The sequence below is a fragment of the Lissotriton helveticus genome, chromosome 7 (assembly GCF_964261635.1).
Source record: "Lissotriton helveticus chromosome 7, aLisHel1.1, whole genome shotgun sequence".
In the NCBI taxonomy this organism is placed as follows: Eukaryota; Metazoa; Chordata; class Amphibia; order Caudata; family Salamandridae; genus Lissotriton; species Lissotriton helveticus.
Genome location: NC_136068.1, coordinates 1,145,517,271 through 1,145,530,142, shown reverse-complemented (window position 1 = coordinate 1,145,530,142; position 12,872 = coordinate 1,145,517,271).

Below are 12,872 nucleotides of genomic sequence, written 5' to 3'. Positions count from 1 at the left end.
ATGTGGGCAACAACAATGTTGCATCTACCACTTGGAACACATAAACATTCAACCTTTTTCTGTGTGGGAACAATTTGGTTCTTTATAAACAAAGTGTACCAAAACTGTCTTTTCTTTTTCTAGGCACCATGGCTTTCTAAGTGGCTAGGATCTCAAATAATATAATACTTTTTACATAATTTATTGGAAAGCCTTTGCTTAAATGCTTTTAAAGAGTAGTTTTTTAAAATGTTTTTAAACCGATCTGTTGGCTTTTTAGATAGATTTCTAGATATTGACCCTTAGTATGAGGAGTAGGTATTATATTCCCAGGTTAGGCCCATGTAGAGAAGCAGCTTATTTCTTACATTGGCCTCACAGAAACATTTCTAACTTGTGACCTTTTGCATACATGTATGCACGGAAATTTTGGATTAGTTTCTCTGAAACTAAACGTGTTTTGCATCTAGCTTTGCACAACATGATCACAAAGCCCTGAACATCATGTACAAGGTCTTGTTCCTTACTATGTACAAATGTCATCACATTCTTCATCCATGGTGCAACAGGGCTAACTACATATCAAGAGAATCACTAATCTATGCATACATCGCTAGGCTGCTTTCTATGATAAAAGATGAGCATCCCAATAGATTAGTACAGGAGGTACTTCTGCTGACACCGAGGGTCCTTGCATTCTGAAGAAATCACCATGCAGTGGTCTGACATCGTGTGGGGGGTGTCCAGTTCATGGCCAAGATGGGGTCTTTCACTCTATCCTATCAGGTAATGTGTTTGGATCGTCCCTTGGAGTGATTCTAGGCTCTACACCACCACACACTCTAGGTACACTTAGTGAAGTGTCTGGATAGTAGGAGTACGCTAGATTTCTGCCTTGTTTATATGCTGCTTGTATATGCTGCTTCTGTCTAATCATTGGAGCACACCTTTTTTAGGCAAGAATAACAATGGTTAAATAAATATTATTGAAAATGTTCCCCTGTGTATTCTCTGTATAATCCTCTGAGAATAAGTAAGCACAAGTGACTGAGCGAAAGATTCTATATTGTTGCCGCTATTCTTGTGGAATCAGGGTTGTCATGTACAGTGGTTGTTAAAAACTATTCGCTGCCTGGTAGGTTAAGGGGGCTTACAGTGGCACTGTGAGCTAGCTGGTCTGTAGGCCAACATAACCTGTTGGGGGTGTCTGGAATCAGTTTTGACACCAAGCCCTTAGTTTATGTTGTCCAAACAACGTGCAGGTCCTACGAAGTAGGAGTCCAAGAGAATTTAGGCTTTTGGCAATTGTATGTTTTCTTCTGCCAGTCTTGCATTGCGTTCAGTTAACACTGTCTGCCTATTGAGTTACTACACGCATACCCTGTGGGTCATGGCCAGCGAGATCTTGACAGTGGTCAGGGAAGTCCTTATGACCTTCCTGGATCAGACAATTCATGATGAACCAAACATGTCCAAATATGTTGTCTGTGCTGGCCTAGATACTACAGATTGCCAGAGGAGGGTAGTTGACACCAGTGTTGTGCTTTGCCTATATGCATAAATGGTCTCCACGGGATTTTCTGGCAATGTACAAGCCTCTCTCAGATATATATATTTTGATTGCTCATGCCTTTCACATGAAAACACAGAATATATGTTGGAGTGCTTAAAGTAAAGTAAAGCCATGGCATGCCTCCTTTGTCTGGGGAGCAATGCTAATAAGTTTCCACACCAATTCAAATGTTTATAGGCTATTTCAAAGGATTGGTGTATTGGTAAATACAATCTCCTGAACCAGTTCAGCAGTCACCCCTGTCATTTTGAGGCTCTGGACATTGGTCTGGCAGGCATTGCACAGAACAGCAGGGACATCCATCCTCTGACTCCCCCTCCCCTGCTGCAACAGCCACCAAACTGCTTTAGTTTGCACTTAGTGGTACATGCCCATCCACTGGGGCGAGACCGGATACAGTACTACCTCTCAGCATGGGGATCCATCACATCCAAAAGACTGGTCCTTCAAATTGTTCTACATGGCTATGCCCTACCTTTTCTTTTTGCCCTGTCAAACATTCCGCCAACATTACAGAAAATATCACAAAATCACCTGCCCATTCATATACAGGAGTGCTATCGAGAGGTTACTGGGCTCGTGAAGAGAAGAAGATCGCTACTGTTATTTTTTCTTTGTGCTAAAAAGGGATGAGGGTCTCTGGCCTATTTTGGCCCTTCAAACTCTGAATACCTTCCTGTGGAAGGCCAAATGAAAAATGCTCACTCTGGCCCAAATTATGTCTGCCATGGACCCGGGTGACTGGATGATTTCCTTCTATCTGCAAAATGTGTGTCTTCATATAAGCGCCCTGCAGTCCCACTTGCATTACCTGTGGTTCAAGGTAGGCGTAGGCAATTATGTCAGCACATCACATGTGTGAACTCTAGGCAACTTCGGTGCAAACACCATACACCACCTATTTTCCACATAGGTTGGACTCTGGTGCATTTTTACCAAAATTCATTATGCACTTTCAAGTAGGGAAATTCACCACCCGCAGCCCGCAACTTCACACAGTGGCTGACCGACTGAGCAGACGACCTCGCGCCACTGAAGAACCCTCCCAGCAGACCCAGAAGTGAGAAAGCCACCTGGTTCACCGACGAACTCAAGGACTCCAAGAAGAACTGCCGCACCCTCAAGAAAGCCTGGCTCCTCAACCAAACCACAGACAACATGACCACCCTCAAACAAGCCACCCGCAAGCACCACCAGCTCATCCGCACGACCAAGAAGAAAACACTGAAGGAACGACTAGACAACAACGCCCACGACAGCAAGGAACTCTTCAGCATCGTCAAGGAGTTCTCAAACCCCAGCACAGGCAACAACAACATCACTCCTTCTCAAGACCTCTGCGACTCTCTCGCCTCGTTCTTCCACCGCAAGATCGCCGACATCCATAACAGCTTCGGCGCACCATCCACGCACCCTACCGTCGAACCTACGCCCCCCACCGCCACCCTCCGCACCTGGACCACGGTGACCACCGAAGACACAGCCCGCACGATGAACACCATCCACTCCGGATCTCCGACCGACCCCTGCCCCCACCACGTCTTCAACAATGCCGGCTCTATCATCGCACCCTAACTGCGGGACATCATCAATATCTCCTTCGACACCGCCACCTTGCCAGAGAGCTGGAAGCACGCCAAGCTCAGCGCCCTACTGAAGAAACCAACAGCAGACCGCACCGACCTCAAGAACTTTCGCCCCATCTCGCTCCTCCCTTTTCCTGCCAAAGTCATTGAGAAGACCGTCAACAGACAGCTTGCCACCTTCCTCGAGATGAACGGATCCCTTGACCCCTCGCAGTCCGGTTTCCGAGCCAACCACAGCACCGAGACCGCCCTCATCGCTGCCACCGACGACATCAGAACCCTGCTCGACAACGGGGAAACAGCGGCCCTCATCCTCCTGGATCTCTCCGCAGAGTTCGACACGGTCTGCCACCGCACCCTAGTCCAACGCCTGAGCAACACAGGTGTCCAAGAGAAGGCTCTGGAATGGATCATCTCGTTCCTCGCCGGAAGAACACAGAGAATCCGCCTCCCCCCGTTTCGATCCTAGGCCACCGAAGTCATCTGCGGCGTCCCGCAAGGATCATCATTCAGCCCCACCCTCTTCAACGTCTACATGAGACCCCTGGCAGCCATCGCACGCCAACACAACCTTAACATCATCTCCTACGCCGACGACACCCAACTGATCCTCTCCCTCACCAGTGACCACGCCAACTCTAGAACTAGCCTACACAAAGGGATGAAAGACGTCGCCGAATGGATGAAGAACAGCCGCCTGAAACTGAACTCAGACAAGACGGAAGTCCTCATCCTGGGACCATCGCCCTCCGCCTGGGACGACACCTGGTGACCCCCGGCCCTAGGCAACGCACCCAAGCCAACAGACCACGCGCGCGACCTGCGCTTCATCCTGGACTCCTCCCTCTCGATGACCAGACAAGTCAACGCCGTCTCCTCATCATGCTTCAACACCCTACGCACGCTCCGTAAGATCTTACGATGGATCCCGACCGAAACCAGGAAGACGGTCACCCAGGCACTCGTCACAAGCCGACTGGACTACGGAAACACCCTCTACGCCAGAACCACAGCCAAGCTACAGAAAAGACTCCAACGCATCCAGAACGCCTCAGCCCGACTCATCCTGGACATCCCCCGACGCAGCCACATCTCCGGACACCTGAGGGACCTGCACTGGCTCCCCGTCAGCAAGAGAATCACGTTCAGACTCCTCACCCACGCACACAAGTCCCTCCACGACCTGGGCCCCAAGTACCTCAACGACCGCTTGACCTCCTACACGCCCACCCGCCAGCTACGTTCGACAAGCCTCGCCCTCGCGACCATACCACACATCCGAAGAGCCACCGCCGGAGGAAGATCCTTCTCCTACCTGGCGGCCAAGACATGGAACTCCCTCCCCACCCACCTCCGGCTGACCCAGGACCATCTCGCCTTCAGGAGACAACTCAAGACCTGGCTGTTCGAGCAATAGCAGACCCCCCCTTCCCCCAAGCGCCTTGAGACCCTCCGGGTGAGTAGTGCGCTATTCAAATGCTATGAGTGATTGATTGATTGATTGTTTGCTCACCCTAACCTCTCAAAAGAGGAGAAGAGGTCCCGTGAGCTGGACCACATAGGGGCTTTAACCTTTTACATTAATCGTACCAAGAAATTCATTTAGGATGATCAGCTTTTTGTGGCGTTCCTCAGGGTGAAGAAATGTATGTATGTATTTGAGCTTGTAAAGCGCACTGCTACCCGTCCGTAGGTTTCCTGGCGCTGTATAACTCTGGGAAACCCGTCCTGGCTTTCCCTGTGGGATGGTCCCTGCGGTGGAGCCAGGCATCCCGGGAATTGATGGGGCCATTGTGGAGATTAGGCAAGCTAATGCCCAGAGTTGCCGAGTGGAACCCCTGATTAGAGTAAGCACCGAAGCGAGAATTATCGAGTCCGCTGACCCAAGTCCACGACCCTGCCGCGTCGGGAATTGAACCCTGGTCCCGGGCCGACTTCTGCTCCCGGGTCTGCCGCCTCTAACCAGTGAGCCACACTACTCCACACCAGTGAGCCACACTACTCCACACCAGTGAGGCAAGGCTATGCAGAAGCAGAGCCTGTAGAGGTGGATAGTCCTCTTCATCAAGATCTATATTGCAGTGGCCAAAAAGCAGCCCCCAGAAATCTGAGATCCTGTTCCACCAGGGCTAAGTCTGCTGTCACTGTGTTGACTCTCAGAGTGCCTATCTTTGGCATTTGACAGGCTGCAACATGGGTGTCAGTTAAGCCTGGGTGGAACTCACAGAGTTTAACTTTGTGGAGTTCAGCAGAGTTACAAAATAACTCAGCAAGATTCCGTGCAATTCTGCCAATGGGCTGGAATAGGCATGTTGCACTTCTAGTGCTGCGTTTTAGTGCTGTGAGTGTGTTTTGTGCTGAAAATTTGGCACAGACATCAACATATAGCGCACCAGAAGACGCCCATCCTAGAGTTGATTTTGCTGCCGCTCAAGTTAATTTTCTACGTGAGCAGCAGGCTTCTGACCGTGAATGGTCGCAACCACCCGTGTTGGAGAAATCTTGTCAGGTGCCCTCCCAGCGACAGAAAATCACGCTTGGAGATGCCAAATCTTTCTCCACAACTTGTATAAGTGAGCTTCACGAGAGAAAAAACTCTGCCATGCGTCGGTTGACCAAATTTGTCCAGAAGCCCGCGTTACAAGCATAACATGGAATGGCTAAAACTCCGCTAAATCGGCTGGCATAGCAGAATATATTGCCCACCCCTAGTGACAGTGCATATGTACATGAAGCCCTACTGCCTTGATGGATAGGCCTGGCAAGATGGACACTTTTACCACTTGGTCCTGCAGGACTTTTTAGTCTCAATCCACTATAAAGACCCTCTATCTAGGGATGTACTACTTTGGTATCTATTCTAAGGTGAGAAATCTGCAGTTAGAAGTATCCCTAAGACGAATAAGTTACTTTCCATCAATACTGCTCTTTATTTTGGATAATCTATATAACCTCCAATTCCTCACCACCCTCCCATCTTCCCTTTCTTTGGAGTGACCTTCGATATCATTAAGGAACAGGATGTGATTGCACTACAAGAGACTTGGGTCACTGAAAATAACTTCTGGGTAGAAGGATATGTATCCTACTTTAAAGCTGCTCAAAAGTCTAATAGGGGCAGAAGTAAGGGAGGCCTAGTACTTTTAATCTCAGTAAGCCACATGGGGGTGATGAAAATTTTAAATATTAATTCCCCTAATTGTCTTATTCTGGAGGTCTCGATGAGTATGGGGGAAAAACTCCTATATGTAAATTTTTATAATTCAACAGAAGGGCTACAAGGAAGCGAAAATATCCTAATGTTGGCTGAATTTTTAAACAATTATAAGAAGAGTCAATCTACTTTGGTTTATTATATTGTTTTAGGTGATTTTAACACACATCTTTGTCAACTCAACTGTTATGACGGCAGTTCCTGTGATGATGACTATTTGACCCATCTGCACTTCGAACACTCTGCAAAAGGGGGCGCCTTAGAAGAACTGTTGATTGATATGGATATGTCTGAACCCGCCTTTGTGAATCCGAAAGACAGAGTGGTAACTTATAGTGCAAGAGGGAGTAATACCATCATTGATTATATTTTTGGGTCACCTAGTGTTCTTACAAATGTCATCTCATACAATGCCATTATAACAGCATTTAGTGACCATAATCCGGTCGTTATGGAACTGACTAATCTAAAACCAACCATTATAAATCTTGACCAACAGTTAACCTACCCCACTGTCATCCGGGCCCATGACCAAGGTAGACGAGTCAAATGGTCTAGGATTAACGTTGAGGAATTTTTTACCAATTTGTGTGATAAAGTAAGTGTGGAACTAAATATATGCAGGGACCCTTTGACCACAGGAGGAAATGTCACAAAAGCCTTTGAATCCATATGTAAAAATGTTGCTAAGGCCCTTACAAGCAAACCAGCTGATAAGCCACGAAGGGCACAGGGATGGTTTAATGCCGATTGCTCAAAGGCACATAAAAAACGTTTAGAAGCCCTAAAATGTAAGCCACGTAACATAACTGAAGTGTCCCAACTAAGGAAAGAATATAGGAGTATGACCGAGGCTCGTAAAAGAGAAATAAAACACACAGCCTGGGAAGCCCTCTATGAGAATCTTACTTTAAGGGATAGTGCAAAATTTTGGTCTATAGTGAACTCTCCTTTGTTTAGTGGCAATGAGAATGAGCCATTAGAAGTTAATATCACCGAGAAGCAATGGCTAGATCACTTTGAAAACATTTACGGAAGTAAGACCATTACTACCCCTTCTACTCCTATAGATACCTACCTACACACACTCCTCTAAGGGTAACGGTAAAAGAAGTATTAAACGCAATTGAAAATACTGCCGGCGGGAAAGCCCCAGGCCCGGATGGGGTCCCCGCTGATTTGTATAAAGCACATCCCTACATATGGTCTATAGTACTTGCGAATGTTTTTAATTTAGCATGTATGAATTTGTCTGACATTCCGACCACTTGGTCACATTCGGTTATTATACCAATTTTTAAGAAGGGGCAAAGGGGTGATCCCAGGTGTTATAGACCAATATCGCTACTTGATTCCTCATTTAAAATTCTAGGTAAAGTCATTTTAAACAAAATTAATTTGTGGGAAAAGGAACATGCAATTTTATGCAACACTCAGTATGGATTCAGAACTGGAAGGGGGACTGAGGAGCAGTGTCTTAATTTATACATGACCATTTGTAAATACACTGTCGCATCCAGCGGGTCTATCCACCTAGCTTTTATGGACCTGTCCACAGCGTTCGACCTAGTAAATAGGTCGAAGCTGTGGACGATTCTTGCGGAGCTGGGTCTGGACCTTGCTTTGATTAATTTTTTAGCTTTCTTGCACACTGACCTGACTGCATCAGTACGGATGACTACAGAAGGCAAGTGTACCACTGGGTTTAGATCAGTAAGAGGGGTTAGACAGGGGTGCATTTTGGCCCCCATGTTATTTTCTTTGTATATTAACTCCCTGTATTCTGTTCTAAAAACAGCTACCCCAGATATACCCAATATGGGAGGGTCACCGTTGCCGGTACTGATGTATGCCGATGACACGGTCCTCATTGCTAGAACCCCCAATGGTTTACAGTTGCTTCTTGACTCGTTTGGGGCTTTTATGGAAAATCTAGACTTGGTTGTAAATATGGAAAAATCGCACGTTATGTCCATTGGGAAAGGTAAAAACACCACAAAAACCCTACGATGCAATGGAGTGATTTTATCCAAAGTCAAAACATTTACATACCTTGGAGTCATCTTCGATGACATGGGCAACTGGACCCCGCAGGTCGCAAATAAAGCAATGGCTATACGGCGGTCTTTTGCTGCGATACTGAGTTTTGCTAAGAGACTGGGGGGTAAACCAACTGAAGCCATCCTCAAACTGTATAGAGCCAAAACTCTGGCTCTGGCTAGATATGGGGCTGGGATTTGGGGATTCAGGGACTTGGCACTGATTCAGAAGGAAGAGAATAGGTCCATGCGCTCACTATTAGGCTTACCACAGTCTACACCCATCTTCTCTGTCTTGACAGAATTAGGGTAAGGATACATTGAGGATGTCCTTAACCTGGCCCCACTACTTCTTTGGGTGAAAATGTGGTTGAACCCGAACCTGATGCTAAACCGACAAATTATTACAGACTGCATGAGGAGAGACATAGTTAAAGATATAAAATGGCTAAGCTATATTAAGTCTGTTGCTACTCATTTGGGTCGCCCAGATTTGTATAGTAATCCCGAGAGGCTATGTAAAGAGGATGTCACATGGATTAAAACACATTTTATAGAGTCTAGGGACATGCTTCGTGAAGCCCAAGAAATAGAGAAAACAACTGTTAGGGCTCACTACACTGTTGTTTCAACCATGACCATCCAGCCTTATTTGAGGGTAGTGAATAGGCCATACCACCGGTGGCTTCTCACAAAATTCCGATTCAATCAGATGCACCTCCTTCTGGGTGATTATCCGAAATGGAACAAGCCAATGGATCATGTCCCATGTAAATGCGATTCTTTCTCTGACCAAGACCAGATCCACTTTGTATTTTTTTGCTCTTTTTTTATAGAGGGGAGAGAAAAATATTTACTGCCGCTTTTGAGAAACAGGGGATTTATGCAAGTGAAACCCGCATTGCTGTTTTTACAAATTATGGAGACCCCTATTGTAATGTTTGGGGTGGCTAGCTTTTTGGTTGCAGCCATGAGAGCTAAACGACTTAGATCACTGAATACCTCAACAGCTGAATGAACTATGTAAATATTGAGATGTAGCATACTATAAAACATGTTCCTTATGATTTGCATAATTAAATTTGCTCAGTATAGTTTTAATTGTTTTGAATATGGTAATGAATTTCCGTTAGAATATAAAGTGATGTTTCAAATCAAGGGGTTTGATTTATCTACAAGTTAAAGTAACACCTGAACCCGATCCATCCTGCATAAATGTTTTTTTTAAACGTCCTTTTTAACATCTTTTTAATGTATACTACATAATGTACTGTCTTGGTGAAAAATGTAAAGTGAAAAATGAATGAAATGTACGTCTACTACATTGTTATATGTGTTTTTGTGCTAGTAGTATACTTTTATGATTTTAATTAATCGAATAAAGTATTTTTGACTTGACTTGACTTGACCTCTTTTTAACATCTGAAAAGGCCCCCAAGTTAGAGATCAGCACACTGGTACCAACAATTGTTCAAGCTCCTCATCTGAGGGCACTAAAAGAGAAAAAGAAGCTGACATGGTGCTCATATGCAGCTCTGCATTGTCACATCTAGGTTAGGAATGGAGCCTACAGAGAGCTGAATCTCACCACCAAGTAGCACAAGGTAGCACTGTGGAAGTAAAGTCTCCAGATTGAGTCTGGTGCCTGGTGAGTATCCGAATGTGAGGAATATGTGGTTAGATAAAAAAATCCACGAGAAAGAGGGTTACTGCATGTGTGTAACTTGGTCTTTTCATCCACCCTGAAAGTTAGAATACTCCCATACCCTTTTACTTCTTTAGGATCAGAGTTGTGATGGTTAAAAGTCTCAGAATTTTTTGTGTGCTCATTTCAGTATGCTCCTATGGCAATTGGACCTGCTGTTTTCTCATTCTCACTCTCTCTCTCTCTCTCTCTCTCTCTCTCGCTCTGTCTCTTTATCTCTCTCTCTCTCTCTCTCTCTCTTTCTTTCTCTCTCTCTCTCTCAATCTCACACTCTCTCTCTCTCTCTCTCTTTCTGTCTCTCTCTCTCTCCCTTTGTGTAGGGAGCATACATTGAAGCATTCTTGCTCTTGTTGGGGACAAATACCAGTTGTAGTTTGCAGAGACCAAGGTTAGTGCTGGGCCTAGTGGCTGTCTCCCATGGGATCTTAAATGTATAATGCAAAAGCCACTGCCCCAACAGAAACTTAGTAGCCCACCCACGGTTTGACAAAATCCAGGTTGCTGAATAATACGTTTCACAGGCTACCAAGGGTGTACCATTATCTTGTTCCTGTACACCAGAATCCCTCAGTAGGTAGTTTCTAGATCATGGCACAGTCATAGCACATGGCTGCAATATCACTGTTCACTTTTAGTCAATATGACCACTGATCTGGGGATGCCACCCTATATCTAAACCCATCCTGAATTGTTGAGGGCAGTCAGGACTGATTGAGTGTTTTTCACCTCACACCTAACTACTCAGCCACAGGCCATTGTTTTGTAAGTGTTGCAGTCAGGAGGGTGGAGCTGGGAGTTTCATGTCACGAGATTGAAACACAAATGACACAAAATGAGCTGTACTTTCCTCACCTGGCTAACATACACTGACTTTCTATGCACACCTCTGGGGAAAAATGAGAGGAGAAATGAGGCTGAGGCTGTCCTTACATTAGAGACATCCCAAAACCAGTCGGAGGCAAGATGGCGACTGAGTGAGAGGTCGCATCAACTGCACTCTGCGGTTCCGGACAGGATAGGATTTTTCCCAACCTCTCAGTAGAAGAGGACTAATATGGCTAACCGCAAGAGACAAGAGACAGTCATATATCATTGAGTGATCTCTGAGTGATTGCAGGACTACAAACTATCAGATTACATTACCAGGAATGGGAGGCCTTGTCATATCATGCACTTATGGTTTCATCGACAGCAACCTGGCAGTCTGGCATGAGAAATTTGCAGTACGACCATCGAAGTATGCAGAGGCTGTGAGCAGAGCAGAGAAGAGATAAGGTCTGAAGAAACCGTGAGTTGATTCAGCTGAAGCAAATAGAGCCGATGTATGCAAGGGAAGAAGAAAAGTTTTTCGGGAGTGAAATGCAGTCTGCTTACATGATACACGATAAACGATATTAAACGCTGCTTCACGGTCATCCCGCTTTCCTCGCCTTTCCCGCTTTTCCCCATTTTTTCTTGATTCTCAGACATTTTCAGACATTTTCAGATACTTTAAATTTGTTGACTTTCCTCTTCCACCACTCTTGCACTACACTGCATCTGGTGCTCGCGCTGTGCCTGTTTTTTTTTACTGACCTCCATTTGGCTTCACGACGCATCTGTGAAGACTGCCGCTTGTATTAACGTCTCTCATCAGCGCGATTTTCGGCGTGTTTTGTCAGGAGCATTGAGGCCCGGTACCGGTACTGGTACCAGCTGAGTCGTGCGTCATCTGCGGACAGACAGAGCGGGTGTAGAAAAAGGTCACGCACAGGCGTAGCTTGCGTCTGGTTGCCGTGGTAATGAAAAGAGAGCGTTAGGATCAGTGCATTGCGTAGGTCTTTGCATGGACAGTGGCAGCGGCAGAAGTAAAGACTGAGGCTGTCAGAAGCCGGAAGGGGGCAGCACAGCCTAATAAAGTCTATAAAAGGTGAAGGAGGAAGAAAGAAAGAGCGCATGTCGCTGAGATCTATCAATGTATTGTGTTCATGGTGCTGGGGCCGATCGGATCATAGTGCAGGCTATAGAGAGGCCGGAAGAGGAAACTGTGAAACTGAACTGACGCCTGCTGTAGCTTTGCTTGGTATCAATACCAGGATAACATATGCCTCCAAAATAGAGCAGAAACACAGCGCATGTGAGACAGGTGCTCGGTTCATTAACAGGACCGACAGGACAACTAAAGCATCCCAGATAACACCAGGAAGGCCAGGGAGGCATGTCAATCGGAAAAACAAAAAAAAGCAATCTCAGCATCAATTCAGGTGGCAACTGCATGTAGAGACAAATGTGCAGAGACAGACCCCTAAAAACCTAATAAAGGAGGGAATCGGATCTCTTGCCATAACACAGGACATGGAGGGAGGAGATAAAAGGGATGCTGTCGCTGTCAAGGACACAAGCGATATCGGAGCAGGAAGGCGAGCATCTGTGCAAACTAATCTGGGACCCGACAGAGGAAATATGGAAGGGGGGATTGCCCAGCAGGAAACCTATGTGGCAATGGGACAACCCCTAGAAATACCCCAAGAAACATCTGAAAATACAGGAAATACAGGAAACACAGAACACATTGAGCAGTTGGCAGTTGACCCACATCTAGATTATGTGGAAAAGACAAAGGAAACGGAAACAGCTAAAGTGACACAAGTGACACAAGTGTTACAAGTAACTAACGAGAGACAGAGAGGCCCTGAAACTAGAGGGTCCAGAGCAAGGGAAAAAGACTTGGAAAATACTGAACTTCATGATAGTGGGAAAATTAAAAGCAAAAAACTGGAGAAAAAATTGGAGAAGG